The sequence below is a fragment of the Schistocerca piceifrons genome, chromosome 7 (assembly GCF_021461385.2).
Source record: "Schistocerca piceifrons isolate TAMUIC-IGC-003096 chromosome 7, iqSchPice1.1, whole genome shotgun sequence".
Taxonomy (NCBI): Eukaryota; Metazoa; Arthropoda; class Insecta; order Orthoptera; family Acrididae; genus Schistocerca; species Schistocerca piceifrons.
This window is the reverse complement of record NC_060144.1, coordinates 139,365,829-139,382,576: the sequence shown is the minus strand read 5'-3', so window position 1 is coordinate 139,382,576 and position 16,748 is coordinate 139,365,829.

Here is a 16,748-nt window from a genome sequence, read left to right as displayed (position 1 = left end):
GAAAAGACTAGTTCTTTGATTCTATGAGATAACTACGACAATGACTACCACGCGTCCATATACGAAAAGCAACACTAGCTGCTGGCGTGACTACTTTGCCCCCGATTCCCAGTGACCTCAATTTTCAATTGTGGCGTCGTCTGAAGTGTGTTCGCGTAACTCCAACATTCAACTGAGAAACACAATGTGCGAATAAACAGTTACACTGCAATGCAATTGGGATTATATCCGAAGGTTTTCTGCAGGCTATAAGTGCCACATGAAGATTGTCACAGAACTAAACTATGAACAATTTTATTTCTTCGTGACCTAATCACTGCCGTCCCATATTCTTGCGTATGATTCGTTCATAGAAGAAACGTCCATGACAGAACAACGTAACGGATATCTACAGAGAGCCTTTCATTACACAAATGCACGCTATGCTTTAGGCGAGCTTTTAGCTGGAAAAGAGGACAATGGACAGTTCGAGTTTTATCAAGGAGACGCAGTACGTGAGAGTTGATTCCCATGAAGAATCTTGTGCAGACTGGCCTGGCAAATTAAATGTTCTGGCAATGCGGCGATTCTAAATATCTGTGAATCGCGACGTCTGATGGAGGAATCCGAAACGATGTGGTGTTTATGCCACATCCCTGCCCACATATATAACATTTTTGTTCCAATATCTTAATGCACAGTATAGGAAGATTTTGCTACGCGAGGATAGCAAGTTGGTAGGATTAAAAGGCAGCCGGCCGCAGTGGCCGAGCGGTTCTAGGCGCTTTAGTCCAGAACCGCGCTGCTGCTACCGTCATAGTTCAAATCCTGCCCGAGGCATGGATGTGTGTGATTTCCTTAGGTTAGTTAGGTTCAGGTAGTTCTAAGACTAGGGGACTGATGACCACAGATGTTAAGTCCCATAGTGCTTAGAGCCATTTGAACCATTTGATTACAAGGCAGACTCATCGAACGACACGCTAGGTGGCCACATAGCGTGAGAACGGCCGGGTGAGCAATAGAGAGATGCAGTGAGAATTCAACTGCAGCGCTTGGAGCCATGTAGTGAATCTTTTATTATTTATATTTACTGTTTAAATATTAATGTACAGCCTTAACTTTGCTGATGTCATTACTCGCACTGAGAACGTGTTAATAATAATGTCAATATCACTCAATTCATCAGTAAATGCCAACTACGTATTTTAGTTGCTATCAGTGCCATTTGATAGAAAGGATGGAACAATCGCAAGTATACATCCTGACAGGACACGTGTCAAACTGATCAGCTAATCCACTACTAGCCTATGATCGGTTTCCGAGGAGGTGATACACGAATCAATGTATAAAATCTAATACCATGTAAAGACGGAACAGTTTGTTAAAAACTTGCCTCGGATGACGTACTTGTACGATGTTGTGTTAAACTAACGCTGTTTACGATCAGTTTTTGAGGAGGTAAAACGCTAAGTTCAAAAAATGGCTCTGACCACTATGGGACTTAACATCTATGGTCATCAGTCCCCTAGAACTTAGAACTACTTAAACCTAACTAACCTAAGGACAGCACACAACACCCAGCCATCACGAGGCAGAGAAAATCCCTGACCCCGCCGGGAATCGAACCCAGGAACCCGGGCGTGGGAAGCGAGAACGCTACCGCACGACCACGAGATGCGGGCAAAACGCCAAGTAGTGTGTGAAGTGCAGCTCCGCTTAAAGACGGAATTAATTATTAAAGTTGCCTCGAAAAACATATCCGTGCGATCTCAGATGGATTCTAACATCGTGTGAAGAATTTTGTGACTTTTGCGGTGATCGGGAACTAATGACTAACGGTCAGGAACTTTTTATGAATATTAACGATAGATTGGCTCTAAATAACGTTTCACTAATTTTGTAACTGGACAAATAAAAAAACATTAGTTGGTATCATAAAATTTTACGTTTCTTTTTATGATTGGTTGGTTGATTCGGGCCAGGGGGCCAACAAGCTGTATTATCGGTCCTTTCGAACTGGGGAAGGAAATCGACAGTGCCCTTTCAAAGGAACCATCCCGGAATTTGTCCGAAGCGATTCAGGGAAATCACGGAAAACTTAAATCAGGATGGCCGGAGGTGGGTTTGAACCGTCGTCCTCCAGAATGCGAGTACAGTGTGCTAACCTTTCTTTATGATTAGCATTTAAACCTACCCACATTTTCGTCCACCGTTTATTGTTGAAGCATTAGAGATCGCAGTCGATGGCGAAGAAACCAGCTGGAGCAACGAGACGCAAGGTAAGCAAGTTGGCTACAAATCAGTTACGAGAAGTAGAAAATGGGCGCACTAGACTCTCATCTGTAACTCACACTTTGCATCACTGTGCGTCCCCGTGTACATATTGTGGCACACGATATTTCGGACATCCATTCCCTTGTCTGCTGTGATAGTGCTAGAGGGAGATACACTAGTGAGCCAAAACAATATGACCACTGCGCGTCTCGAGATTTAGTACCGCATGGTGGAAATGTGACCTGCTAGGGGAAGTATGTAAGCAAAGTTGAGACGAATGGCGAATCATAAGCGGCGATATGGGCCGCTAATGGGGTAATCGACATTTCGCCTACTACTGTCATGAACATCTATGAAAAGTGGTTAAGGACAGTGCAATCTCGATTAGGCTACAAAGTGTTCGATATCCACGCCTTATCACAAAACTTGGGGATGCAAAACTTGCTCTGTCCGCGATCTGTGCAGAGGTAACAACACAGCATCATGTTGCTGTTTCTGGAGTTCACAGCTCAGCGCATGGGGTTCTTCAACAGAGGAACCCTACATGTTCCCACATTGACCCAACGACAATGTCAGTTACGATTGCTGTTGCTACGACACTGTCGAGATTGGATGGTAGAGCATTGGAAGCGTGTCGTCAGTTTCGATGAATCACGTTTCTTAATACGCGAGGTCGAAGAGTCGTGTTCGGATGAGCAGCCATCCAGATGGATACCCACTGGAAACAAACGTCGCACCACGGTCGCAAACTGGTTGGGGGGGGGGGGGGCAGTTTTATGCTTCACTTTGACTACGATGGGACCTGTGATAGTAATAAGAGACATCATGAGAGCTGCAGACTACGTGAACATAACAGCGGACTTCCTTCATTCCACCATACGTGATGTTTTCACCGATGGCCTTCTTCCTGTAGCACAACTGTCTGTGTCACAAGGCCAGAACCATCAAAGAGTGGTTTAAAGAGTATGATAGTGAAGTCATGTTGATGGCACTAAATTCGACTGATCTGAACAAAATTAAAAAACATATGGATGCTATTGAGCACTAGCTTTATGCCTGCGTGCAACGGGCCTGTAATTTACGGAAATTTCGTGACCTGCTGCCAGTATCTCTGTAAAGCTACCAAGGACTCGTTAAACACGTGCCCGCGGTACTGAAGTATTGCGTTCCAAATGTGAACCTGTACTGTATTAAGCAGGAGTTAATAATGCTCGGCCTCGTCAGGGTCTGTCGATATACCGTAACAAAAGAAAATTTTGAACCCAAATTAAATTTCACTTTTCTATTTTACTGTCCTTAATCCGCGTAATCGCCAAAAAAATATTGCTGGCAGGCAGGAGTGGCCGAGCGGTTCTAGGCGCTACAGTCTGGAACTGCGCGACCGCTACGGTCGCAGGTTCGAATCCCGCCTCGGGCATGGATGTGTGTGATGTCCTTAGCTTAGTTAGGTTTAAGTAGTTCTAAGTTCTAGGGGACTGATGACCTCGGAAGATAAGTCCCATAGTGCTCAGAGCCATTTGAACCATTTGATTATTGCTGAGTCGCAACTCCCTACAATCTAGCATTCGGGAGGACGACGGTTCAATCCCGCGTCCGGCCATTCTGATTTAGGTTTTCCGTGATTTCCCTAAATCGCTCTAGGCAAATGCCGGGATGGTTCCTTTGAAAGGGTACGGCCGACTTCCTTCCCCATCCATCCGTAATCCGACGAGACCGATGACCTCGCTGTCTGTCTCCTTCCCCAAACAACCCAACCCCCAACCCAACCCCTACAATCTAGACTTCTCTACAGCAACGAAAGCTGCACGGGTCAGCCTACACGCCAGGCGAAGCGAGCTCACCCACAAATTCTACCGGCCTACTACTTACGTACGTCGCTAACAGAGTGGGATCTACATATCATGTCAGGCATCATGTGTATGCGCACCAGGGTATATCGTACTCCACAGCGTAACTGAAAAACTTCCCGTGCGAACGAGACGGAGTTCCAGCCGTAGTCGCAGTGACGGCTCCAGGTCATCGCAGTTCACCTGCCGAAAGTGGAATCCGCAATTTAACCTAACGCGCGACGCTCCCACAGTAGTGTCTGCGCCGGAAAGAAGACAGAACTTTCTTCTCAGAACGCGAATGGCACAGGCTAGGACTAGTGTACAATGATACCCCGAAGTTGAGTATTTGCATTATTAAATAAACGAGTGATTTGGAATTAGTATTTGTAATCATTTGCAGTTGTTGTTGTTGTTGTTGTTGTTATTGTGGTCTTCAGTCCTGAGACTGGTTTGATGCAGCTCTCCATGCTACCCTATCCTGTGCAAGTTTCTTCATCTCCCAGTACTTACTGCAAGCTACATCCTTCTGAATCTGCTTAGTGTATTCATCTCTTGGTCTCCCTCTACGATTTTTACCCTCCAAGCTGCCCTCCAATGCTAAATTTGTGATCCCTTGATGCCTCAGAACATGTCCTACCAACTGTTCCCTTCTTCTTGTCAAATTGTGCCACAAACTCCTCTTCTCCCGAATTCTGTTCAATACCTCCTCATTAGTTATGTGATCTACCCATCTAATCTTCAGCATTCTTCTATAGCACCACATTTCGAAAGCTTCTATTCTCTTCTTGTCTGCACTATTTATTGTCCATGTTTCACTTCCATACATGACTACACTCCATACAAATACTTTCAGAAACGACTTCCTGACACTTAAATCTACACTCGATGTCAAAAAAATTTCTGTTCTTCAGAAACGCTTTCCTTGCCATTGCCAGTCTACATTTTCTATCTTCTCTACTTCGACCATCATCAGTTATTTTGCTTCCCAAATAGCAAAACTCTTTTACTACTTTAAGTGTCTCATTTCCTAATCTAATTCCCTCAGCATTAGTTGTGCTTAAAATGTATGAGTGTTTATTACTTTTGGTCGGGAGCAGAACCCCTCTTCGCATTGAATGCCGGCGGAACCTTAATGTTTCTTGTCGACGTGTAACTGAAGTCACAACAGTTATTCCATAAATTCTTAACTTTATCTCACTAACTCCTACAGCCCTTCAACAGGATGAGCATTAAATTACATTTGTTTCTAATTCCGGTAGATGCGGGAGATGTGCTACTAGGGCGTCCGCTCTTGCTTTAATTCGCTGCTATCTGATTACTGTGCTTTTACTACCTGTAGACACTGCGAGGTTGTCCGCAATAAATGTCGGAGTGCTTTCATCCACTTCTTATCGTAGTTCCTTTGATAGAAGACGTGAAGTGAACAGCAACTACGTATCTCCTTCCTGGAGGTATTCACCCCATCTCTAGCAGCTCTAAGTTACTCTCGTATCTTTATGACGAAGCAATGAGGCAAAGGTGGAACTTAAGTAATTCCAGTCGCGACGGCAATAAATCATGTCTAAGTTTTGAAGAGCTCTGAATTTTATTGAACTATTTGCTGATGTGGCACAACGGAGAGTGTTAGCTTGCTGTAGGCTGAAACTGGTATATTTCAACTCTGTCTAACCTCTCAAACTGCTGACTACGCCTGTTACATCCAGTTGTTAATTCATTTAATTGTACATTATAGTTTTAAAAATCTACGTTAGTAGTAGCATTGTCACGCTATAACTTGTCAGTTAATAGCCTTTCCAACCGTGATAAATTTTTAGCGTGATTTTCAGGTGTTATACGATTGTCGCTGCGTTTCATGGACGTCTTTCAGAATGAAATATGTCTTTTTTTGGAATTGAACTATGGCCTGTATGGTACCACATGTTTCATTCCAGTCATCAGCTTGTATGACGCGCTCAACTCAAAAATGTCAGATGGTGGACTATTAGCACCGCCCTATAAGAAAACACTGGTTTCAAAAGCAGCATAACGGAAATGATATGTGAATTTTAATTGTACTTCTGGAAGAAAGGCGAAGTTGTTTTTTGACAACCGTGTTGTTTAAATTTAGATAACTGTTATTTGAGGAAAATTCTGCTGCCACCTAAAGGAGAATTGTCCAAAAATTATATTGTCTCCGTAACGTACATCACCTAAGGACTATGCAAAGAGAGTGGTACTTGTGTGATATTTCTGGTGATTGACCGAACTTTAACGTCCCTACAAAAATGTCTCAGTCGACCTAGTTTTTACCATAGCTTCTTTTGGCAAGCATGCCATATGTGAAAGTAACCACATACCGTCGTAAGCGAATCCTAACGTATGAGAGAGTGCATTACGTGATTATTCCGGAGTATTATGGGCGCAAGGCTCATAAAAGTGTGTGATTTCCCTCTCCTAAAAAGCGAACATACGCTGCCAGGCAGTAACCAGAACCGTTATGTCGGAGTAGCTGATTCCTTATTCTGCTGTATGACTCCCTGTGCACGCACGAATGAGACAAGTCACCCATCAACGGAGATGCGAGTCTTCCTACAATAACGCCGAAAATGATAAGTTCAACTTGTAGCGTATTCCTCTACGCTCTGTTCGATAAAAATTGGCTCACTACTTTTGGTCACATATAGTATTACACAGCAATATATTAGCCACTGATTCGCGGTAATTACGTAGATAAAAGTGGATGATGTTATCAACAAAGAGACCCACAAAACGCTGGTGCTGTAAATATACTGGATGAAATTATTTAAATGAGTGCCTTTATGACATAATGAGTTAGAGATAATATTGCGTTACGGTCGGCATGTATTTACCAATATGAAGCTTGAATATCTGGATAACAAACACCCAAGACAAGATATGATCAGCAGATCCTAATTAGCAAAATTTACAAGTCGGTGCAACGTATGTGATTACTTCGAATGTTATATCAGAAATATTGTACTGTTTCTCATTGGTTTATGCTAATAAAAATGATGTAGTTTCTTCAGGGCGCAAGATAGTTCCCAGTGAACAATAATCTCTGGAGATGAAAGCAACGTTAGACCGATCAAAAATATAGTATCTGGCCGCCATACTATTTATCAAAACAGTGCTTGTCTAGAAATCACGCAGTTACTATCACATTAACATTGTGGGTCTGCAGGTTTAATTATCTTTGTGGGAGGTCTGTTCGAATGATTTTTCGAGTCTCGAACTAACAACATTTAATTGTGATCCGTATCCCAGAAACATATACTGCGTAGACGCTAACAGGCTTATCCAAACGTGGGGAAATTACTGAGCCCAAAGATAAATATATTCCTGTTGGTAGATTGTGAATCTCTTAATGGACTGTGAAACATTAACGTTCCATTCCATTCGTAAACTCGTTAAATGCATTCGATTTTTGCGCACAATAAAATTTTTATTAGCTGAGAGATTATTCAAGCGTGTTTCTCAAACAGCTCGCAAAAAATATTCGACGGCTTTGCTTGACGTGTTTGTCACCCCTGTCCGTAAACGTTTCTTTTTAAAATATTATCCTCATTAAACTTTCAGCTTTTCCCAGAAATTCAAGGCATTCAAAAAGTTTCTGCTAAGTATCTGGATGTAGGTTTACTTCTTCCAAATGAGATAAATTCTGATGAAAAGTTTGATAAAAAGTTGTTGTTTTCTCTGTTTGCTAAACTGTCCCTTGCCTTCTCACATGTAATCTTCCTTGCGAACCACTTCCTCTGTTTGTGGCACAAATGCCTCAAGTTAAATTTCTCTGAAATAAATGAAGATAAAACATGATCCCGTGGCCTAATTCGAATATACTCGTTTAAACTTATAACTCTCCGAAGAAATAGAACAGTTTGGAAATTACAAAGGTGCTGATGCTTGATTTGTATGAAAATAAGGAACTAATGTCACCAACGTTTCAATTATGATGTAATGTGGACACTGATAATCATATGACACCATTAGATTGAATATTTACGATATTATCCATCTCATGGACTCCGTAGTGAAGAAATAAACTAGGTAGTAGCCCAAGATATCATCTAGTAGGTTTCAGCAGCTATCACGGTTATCAGGCTGGATTTTTAGTCTCTCGTTTCTTAAATAACCAGGACCAACAAAGGGTAGCCGTAGTTTATCCAACTAGGGATAATTCGTGGGGTTGGAATTGACCAGGTTCTAAATTTCAGAATTGGAAAACCAAATAAGTAAGCAAGGTATGTTTGTACTAGCATTTCATTTATGCTTATGTCTGACGTGCGTTTATGTCATTACCATCTGATGCCCTGTGGAAACACGAGAACGCATGGCTTTATCCACTGAACACAGATTAACAGTTCCAATCAGTGCTCTTAGCTAAGAGGCTGAGTGTGACTCAAGACGTATCCTAATCCAGAATGTAAGACGATTCATGTATACAATTGCAGACATCATTGATAAAGTTTATTTCAGATCCGATGTACGTGGAGTTAACGAACTCCTTATAGAAAATTATGATGGCTTTCAGCTCTCAAGGTATTTGGCAGTCTTCAGCAATGTTTAGGAAACATACAACGCTAGATTTTTGGGTGTACATATCAACGATCACTTGAACTGGAAAAAGCATATTATTGAGCTTCTAAAACAATTAAGTACAAGCCGTGCGTGGTAGCTACGCGGTCTTGGGCACCTTGTTACGGTTCGCGCAGTTCCTCCCGTCGGAGGTTCGAGTCCTCTCTAGGGTATGCGAGTGTGTGTTGTCTCTAGTGTAAGTTATTTTAAGTTAGATTAAGTAGTGTGTAAGCCTAGGGACCGATGACCTCAGCTGTTTGGTCCCATAAGAACTTACCACAAATATCCAAAAAAATTTAAGTTCAGCTACTTTTGCTCTTCGTATAATCGTTAATCTTGGAAACAAATGACTCAACGTCCTGATATTTTGCATGTTTAGATTTAATAATATTGTGCGGAATCATTTTACGGGGTAACTCACCACTTACAAAGAAAGTAGTGATTGCAGAAAACCGATTAGTAAGAATAATATGTGGTGTCCGCCCACCAACGTCATGTAGGTACCTTTTCAGGGAGCTAGTTATTTTAACTGTGCCATCAAAATACATATTTTCGCTAGTGAAATTCGTCATAAATAATCCATGGCAATTTGACAAGAACAGTGATGTACATAACTAAAACACTAGAGTGATAAATGACCTTCATTGTCCAGTGTCAAAGCTGTCAGTGGCTCAGAGGGGAGACGCAACAATAAAATTTTTTGATCATTTTCCCAGTTGCATAAAATGTCTGACAGCTAGCGAAGCAAATTTTACATCTAATTTAAAATGATTTCTGCTGAACAGCTCCTTCAATTCCATTGGCGGATTTCTACTTAAAAATTAACAGCCTGTGAAAATAATTGTTTTTGATTGGAATCGCATGAGTAGGAATAAAACGAAAATGTGTTAATTAATGTTAACACTAAACACATATACGTATCCTGTAAATTGACTCGTTCTACATTTCGATAAAACAAATCGTTCAGATGATCTGTGGAACTCCTAACTAACTAACTAACTTAATAGTATAGTTAATGAGTTTCCGAGCGCATATTTGCACGTTTTTAGCGGACGGTCTTTCTTCTACCGGCGGTAGTGTCACACTGTAAAAATGTGTCTCTCACTATTGCAGTTATCTTGTGAATTATGGTCTGCACAGAAAATCTCGTTGGGGTTTTCTGTAGAATTCTTGGTGAGTTTTTCGGAATTGTGGTCATAATTTTTTTTTGCAAATTGGTAAACAACGTTTTAGAAAGATTTAAATTTCTCCGAGTAATATTGTTTAATTTCTTTCGGGAAATGCTGCAAATATAGCAGAGAGAATTACGGAACTAAAATGTTTCTATCAGTAACTACGAAAAAATGTATATGTGTTGAATGTCGGGTGCCAACTTCACAGAACTCACAATATTCTCCAATAATGCTCAATGCCGACGTCAGTCCACATGGTTTAGACGCAAGGATATGCCAAATCAAAGCTACTCCTCTGGCGATTGGTCAGCTGATGATGAGTAGGAAGCTTCCTGATAAAACGATGGATGTCATATTCCATCGGCGTAACCTTCTGACATTTTCGGATCGACTCATCTCGAGAGTTCAGAAAATGACAATTGAAGAAGATAAACAGTTGCCATTTGAGATGAAAGATCTGTTTTTGCAGCTGGCTCCCAGAGGACAACCCGACAGCGACCCTTCTGACAGCAATAATGACTCAAGCGACGAATGTAACAACATTTCAAGTGAAAAATCTAAAGTATCAAATAAAACATTTCAATATGGCAATTTCGACTTCTGATTCGTTATCAGCGACCTCATAATACTTTATACCCGAAGATTTATACTAATCCGCTAAATTTATAGTTTTTCATACGCAAAATTGGATCCGACATTTTCAATATTGTAATTCTGACTTCGGATTTCTAATCAGCGACACAAAGAATCTAAAACTAAGGCAGTTTTGTAGGATTATACACTGATGAACCAAAACATTATGATCACCACCTTAAAAGCTTATTTGTCCGTCTTTGGAACGAAATACATCACTGATTCTGCGTATCAGGGATCCGACAGTTCGTTGATAGGTTTGCGGAGGTATGTGACGTTTGGTATCTTCGCACAGGCCGTGTAACTCGCTTAAATAACGGGATTCTGATTCGCTTACGCGGTGATGTCACCCGATAGCGGCCCGCATGGGTTCCATAGAATTTATATCAGGCGAATTTGGTCGCCGAGACACCAGCATGAGTTCACTATGAATCTCCTCAAACCATTGTAGAGCGGTTCTGGCTCCGAGACACGGGCAGTTATGTGCTGATAGAAGACATCGCCTGTTTGGGCTCTGAGACTCAGTCCAACTGCCATCTAGTGGTAGCTTCCAAACTGTGCAGGTCAGACTATCTAATATAGCCTGCCCCCTGTCGGGAGACCTTGTAACTTGCGTGCAGAAGTGGATCTCCCACGCCCTTTGTGCGCGCGGGTAAGAATAGCGCCGTTGTAAAGGCCGAGCTGGTAGCTTCGAGATCCCATAGCGGACGGGCGTGTATGTCTCTCGGCTAAGCCAGGAGCTGCAGCTGGAGAGCTGCCTGTGCGCGTTGTAAGGTTTATTAGAATAAACGTTTGTACCAGATATAGTGTTCCGTCTAATTATTGTGAGTGGAAATAAGGGGAGGACAGTGGGTCTCAAATTCAAAGATACCAACATGGGAGGAAGAGCCCACTACACCATACGCTCCTTCCGTCTCCATGATTTCTACCTCACTCTTTATGGTCATCCCATCCAGTTCACCCCCACCTAGAGATACCTTGGCCTCACCCTCAACCGTCACCTCACCTGGACCCCTCACCTCCTGACCATCCAGCAGAAAGCCCATTCCCTCCTCCGCCTTCTGAAACTCCTGTCTGGCCGAACATGGGGATTGCAACCTTCCATCACCCTCTACACCTACAAATCCCTCATCCGTCCTATCCTGTGTTACGCCAGCGTTGCCTGGATCTCCACACCCTCCCGCCTTTACAAGGCCCTCCAAAACCTTGACGCCATGCATTCCACTTTGCCTCCCGTATCGGCCTTCCTTCCCCCACACGGCTCCTGTACGACCTCATCCCCTTCCCCCAACTCCTCCTTTTCCTCCAACATTTCTGCATCATTTACACTGTCTGCAGGCTTGATCCCGCCCACCCCCTAGATTCCTCCTTCCTCTCTAACCCCCGCACATTGTCGCGACTCTATTGCTGTATCCCTCCCTCTCTCCACCTCCACACCCACCATCTCCTTCATCAGGGCAATTTCCAGCACCTCCTTCTCCCGGATGTTGAATTTCGCCGTGACATATACCCTTCCTTCCAACTGTAACTTGGCCTTGTTCCCCTCCTCCCCAGGACCCCCTTTTCCTCTCCCCTCCTTCTCCAAGAGCTGAGTTTCGTGCTTCCCCTCCTCTCTGAGTCCCTGCACCCCATCCTCATCTCTTTCCCTCTCACATCCTTCCCGACCCAGCCCTCTTTGGCGTGCCCCCACCTGTCTCCCCCCTCTCTTCCCCTCCCTCCCTTCTTCCCTTCTCCCTCATCTCCTTGCACCTGGCAGATCCTCCATTTGGCTCATTGTCACCAGTGTGCTACGTGAGTGTTGTGTTTGGTGCTGTTCTCCTGTGCATCGAGAGGTGTGATTGTGATTGTATGCTGGACTTGTATATAGTGTTGCTGTCAGTCATTGTTATGTGCTACGCCATCCGTCGATACTTTTGTGCTCCGGTCATCCTTCGCCTTGTGTTCTTTTAATTGTCCCAGTGTATGGTTTTTTGTGATTGCTACTTTTTTCCTGTTTTTATCTCCATTTTACAGTCGCCCCTTTTTGTCTATTGTCTTCCATAATGTTCTCCCCTTTTCTTATATCCTTGTACACCATGTTTTCACCTTTATGTTATTTTTAAATGTCTTCTATTGTATGTTTTATGTCTTTCATCTGAAGACCAGCACATATGCTGCTGCCAGCTCTCCCCAATGGGGAACTGAAATACAATTTTTAAAAAAAAGCCCGTGTGTACATCGCCTTCAGGGAAAACAAAAGCATTAGGGGATGCAGGTGATTCTCAGCTGTCAGTGTGTCTCCGATTATTACCACAGGTCTCATGCAAGTGTAGGAGAATGTCTCCCATAGAAAAATACTGCTCCCAACAGCCTGTGTACGTGGCTTGCTGCACGTTTGGAGCCACCATTCACCTCGATGATGGGGTCTGTGAGTACGGCCATCGACATAGTGCAGGAAAAATGTGATTCGCCCGAAGGTCCGACATGTTTCCATTGATTGACGGTCGAATCCCGATGATTCCCTGCTCACTCCAATAGTAATTGGCAATGGCGTTGGATCACCATGCTTACCCATAGGGGTGGCCTGCTGCGAAACTTCATGTTCAATAAAGTATGATGAACGGTGTGCTCCGAAACACTTCTACATGCACCAGCATTGTACTCTTTCGGCATGTGTGTGATGTCCTTAGGTTAGTTAGGTTTATGTAGTTCTAAATTCTGGGGGACTGATGACCTCAGATGTTAAGTGCCCTAGAGCTCAGAGCCATTTGAACCATTTATCCCACTTTACAGAGCAGCAAGCCTCCAAACCCCATTTAGCGCCTAGCTGTAGTTTCACTGTGCTTCTACCACTTTCCGTAGATACTCATGACAGTAACACGCTGGTAGCCGGGCTGTCTGAGGCGCCTTGTCACGGTCCGCGCCTCTCCCCCCACCAGAGGTTCGGGCATGGCAGTGTGTGTTCTCCTTCTCGTAAGTTAGTTTAAATTAGATTAAGTAGTGTGTTAGCTGAGGAACCGATGACCTCAGCAGTTTGCTCCCATAAGACCTTACCACAAATTTCCAGTAACAGTGAATATTTGACCAGCTTCGCCGTTTTCGAGATACTCGTTCACAGGCTCTGCGTAATAATAATCTACCCATTATCAACGTCTCTTATCTTCATGAATTTCTCCATTTGCAGCTGCGGTTATCCCCGGTCAGTGTCCGATCGGGTTACATGTTTTTGCTACCGCGTCTCGTGCCCGCAACGCCAGCAGGCGCCATCCAGTGTCGCGGTTGCAGTAGTCATTATGCTTTGGCTGATCAGTGTACATGTTTCTGTTATGTCCAGATTCTGAAGCGAGTTGGCTCATTGTGTGCCGCAACTACGCTCGAGTGGCGTAGCTGCTGGACACACACCGCCACATGCACAGACTCTCGCGGCTCTCGAGCGCCAGATCCGCACAAGCGTGACCAGCTGGACCATTGCGAAGAGAAGCGTACACGAATTTCAGTCTCATAGCAAACCTTAGAAGAAACTGAGCCGTGCGTGGCTCGTGTTCCCGCCATCATGTATTTTACACCCTGTTTTTAACGTACTTCCACCTCACGACGTTAATTTAAATTACTACTGTCACTGAGTTGCTGCTTTGCCTCACTATGACCGGCGCTAGCAGCTCGTATCGATATATCCTCTCTCGTAGTATCTTTGCTCGACTGCTATTACTTCCCGGTCGTTGTCTGTCGTGCGGGAGTTCGGGTCGGGACTTCGGGTCGCGAGTCAGTTGGAATGTGTCTGGAGCGCAGTCCGGACCTGCCAATCTGGGAGCTGTAATGCCGCACTAGTGCAGTCGTGTTGGAGCAGTGAGGTCTGCGTCGACATGGATCGCCCGACCATTGCCGCCACGCATCACTTGAGCCGAGCCACGGTCTTGGTGGATCGTCGGTCGGTCGTCATACAAGACGACACGTTTTGGCTCGCCAATCGTTCATGAGTCGGCTGTGTGTGTGCATCGACTACCAATTGCCTTCGTGTGTTCTTAGTTACTGTTGGATACCGTTCAGGTCTTCGTCCAAGTGTTTGTCGGGTTGTGTGTGTAGTTGGCGTTATTTCCACTGACGACTATTTTAGATGTTGTCGGCATTCTGAGGCGAGTCGGTCGGTTGCTGCGGACTAGGGAGGATATCTCCGCGCGGTGCTGTCGGCTGGGGCCGTTGTCGGCCCCTGCGCAGTGTCGGAGCGTGTGTGGCGCTGTCCGATCGCTACCAGCTTCGTGGTTCACCGACCCACGACGTCAAAGTTGAGTAGTGATTTCAAGGACCCAAGCCACGTGCATTCAAATAGTGTGGTTCGTTTCGGTCGCTCGCTGTTGGGGACGTTTTCCTGTGAGCAACACCGAGTGCATGTATTGCTGAAATTTAGTGGCCATGCGGTGGAATTAACTATATTGTTTGACTACAATTCAAGTGCGCCAGCGGAATTTTCTGCCTTGTGGCCGTTAGTGTTTTGGTTACCTGCCCTGGCCACTAACGTAATTTCAGGCAGCGTTCTTTCCTCACTTGTTGTCGCTGTCCAGCACGGTGTGTAGTTTTGACAGCTAACACATATTTTATTGTGGATAATCACATTCGTAAGCTTTTGTGTTTGAGTTCTCATGTACTGATTGGTGGCAAGTAAGTCGTTTGGCCGGTCGGGCTGTGGCTGTCCCCTGGTTGGGTTCTGCTGGATCAAGTGTAGTTGGGCTCACCACCTGTCTCACCTAAGTGGTTTCTGAGTGCCGTTTTCTTTATTGTCCTTCTCAACGGCGTTTAATTGTTTGTTTATAAATTATCATAGCCATGCTTTAAAGGAAAAAAGAATTTATTGTTTTTTATTTGCAGTTTTAACTGATTTTATTTTGTTGATTTTTAAGATTTCTTGTTTGGATGCCTTAAGCCGTGTAAGATTTGCATTTTGAATCTCGTAGTTTTATAGGTTCGGCTATGTGCCACTTGGGTTGTAAATGTGTTATTAAATTACAATAAATTACAATTTTAAGGTGAAACTGACCCCAACCTTATATGGCCCATTCCACAATCCTACTGACCTGTTCTGCCCAGCGGGTTTAGCGGACGTTTCAGTAACCTTTTACTATCTAAGTAACACAAATTCAAAATTCTGGTTTAGCATGGAAATGAAAAATGACAACGGAATTTTGTTCTTGGATGTTTTGGTTATCAGGCAGACAAGTGGAAGATTGGAACAGAAAGTTTTTCGAAAAATGTACACTCAGACGGATATCTGTATAAAAAGTTCAACCATCATCCACAACAAATCAAGGACGCCATTATAAATCATGGTGGTAGGGCCTAAAGAATTTGGACATTAGAACATGTACACGCCAAATTAAAGCATCTGAAGCAGATTTCGGAAAAAATAACTATTCAGGATAAGAAGTAAATAGAGTTCTGTGACAAATAACAGTAGGACGAAGGTCGAGGACGAAAACCTTTGACGGAAGAATACAGTTTCTCCCCGTTTTATAAATTAAGTAAGTGAATACTCTGTAAGATTTTAAAGAAATGAAAGACCAGATAGGTTTTTAGGCCACCCAAGAAACTACATCAAGCCTTAAGTCCTGGTTCCGTAGAGGATAAACACCCTCCTTTGTCAGCATACAGGGTATATAAAGATCCACGTGCATGTGGTAAGGTCTACATTAGAGATACAAAGAGAAGAGTGAACAGACGTCCGAAGAGACACAAAAGCATTCGCCGGATGGGGAAAGTAGAAAAATCAGCTGTATGAGAGCATGCCTTTCAATCAGGAAATAATTAAGTGAATTTTCCAAAATGGAAATTTTATATATTAGGCGATTGTCCATGTCTGTACAAAGAACACAGTGGAATACATAAACCTGCGGACAATTTTGTCAGGAAAGTAGAAGCCATGAAACCTAGTGATACGACAGTTGCCCTTCAGAATCCATAGATCAATTTTATTTTTCAAGACGACTGTTCCATAATTAGGTTTTATCTCTGACAAGGGTATCTCTGGCAGTTAAGTGTTACCTTCTACAACGCCCCGTTTTCACAGTATTCATGTCGCTCTCCGACGTCCGACACGTCAATCGACAAGATTCGGCAGTACGAGGAGCCCCCTCTGAAGATGCCCAAAGCAGCTCTCGACGAAACATCAGAAACAAAACAGTACCCGAAGAACTCACCAGCAACCACTGATAACGCACGCAGACGTGTGTTGACAAACGAAGCTCTCATTGATAGGCGTCTCTCAGGTAGCTGTTACGGCAGAGTAAGCAGAGCCTACGGGAACGAGAGCATGTCGTGT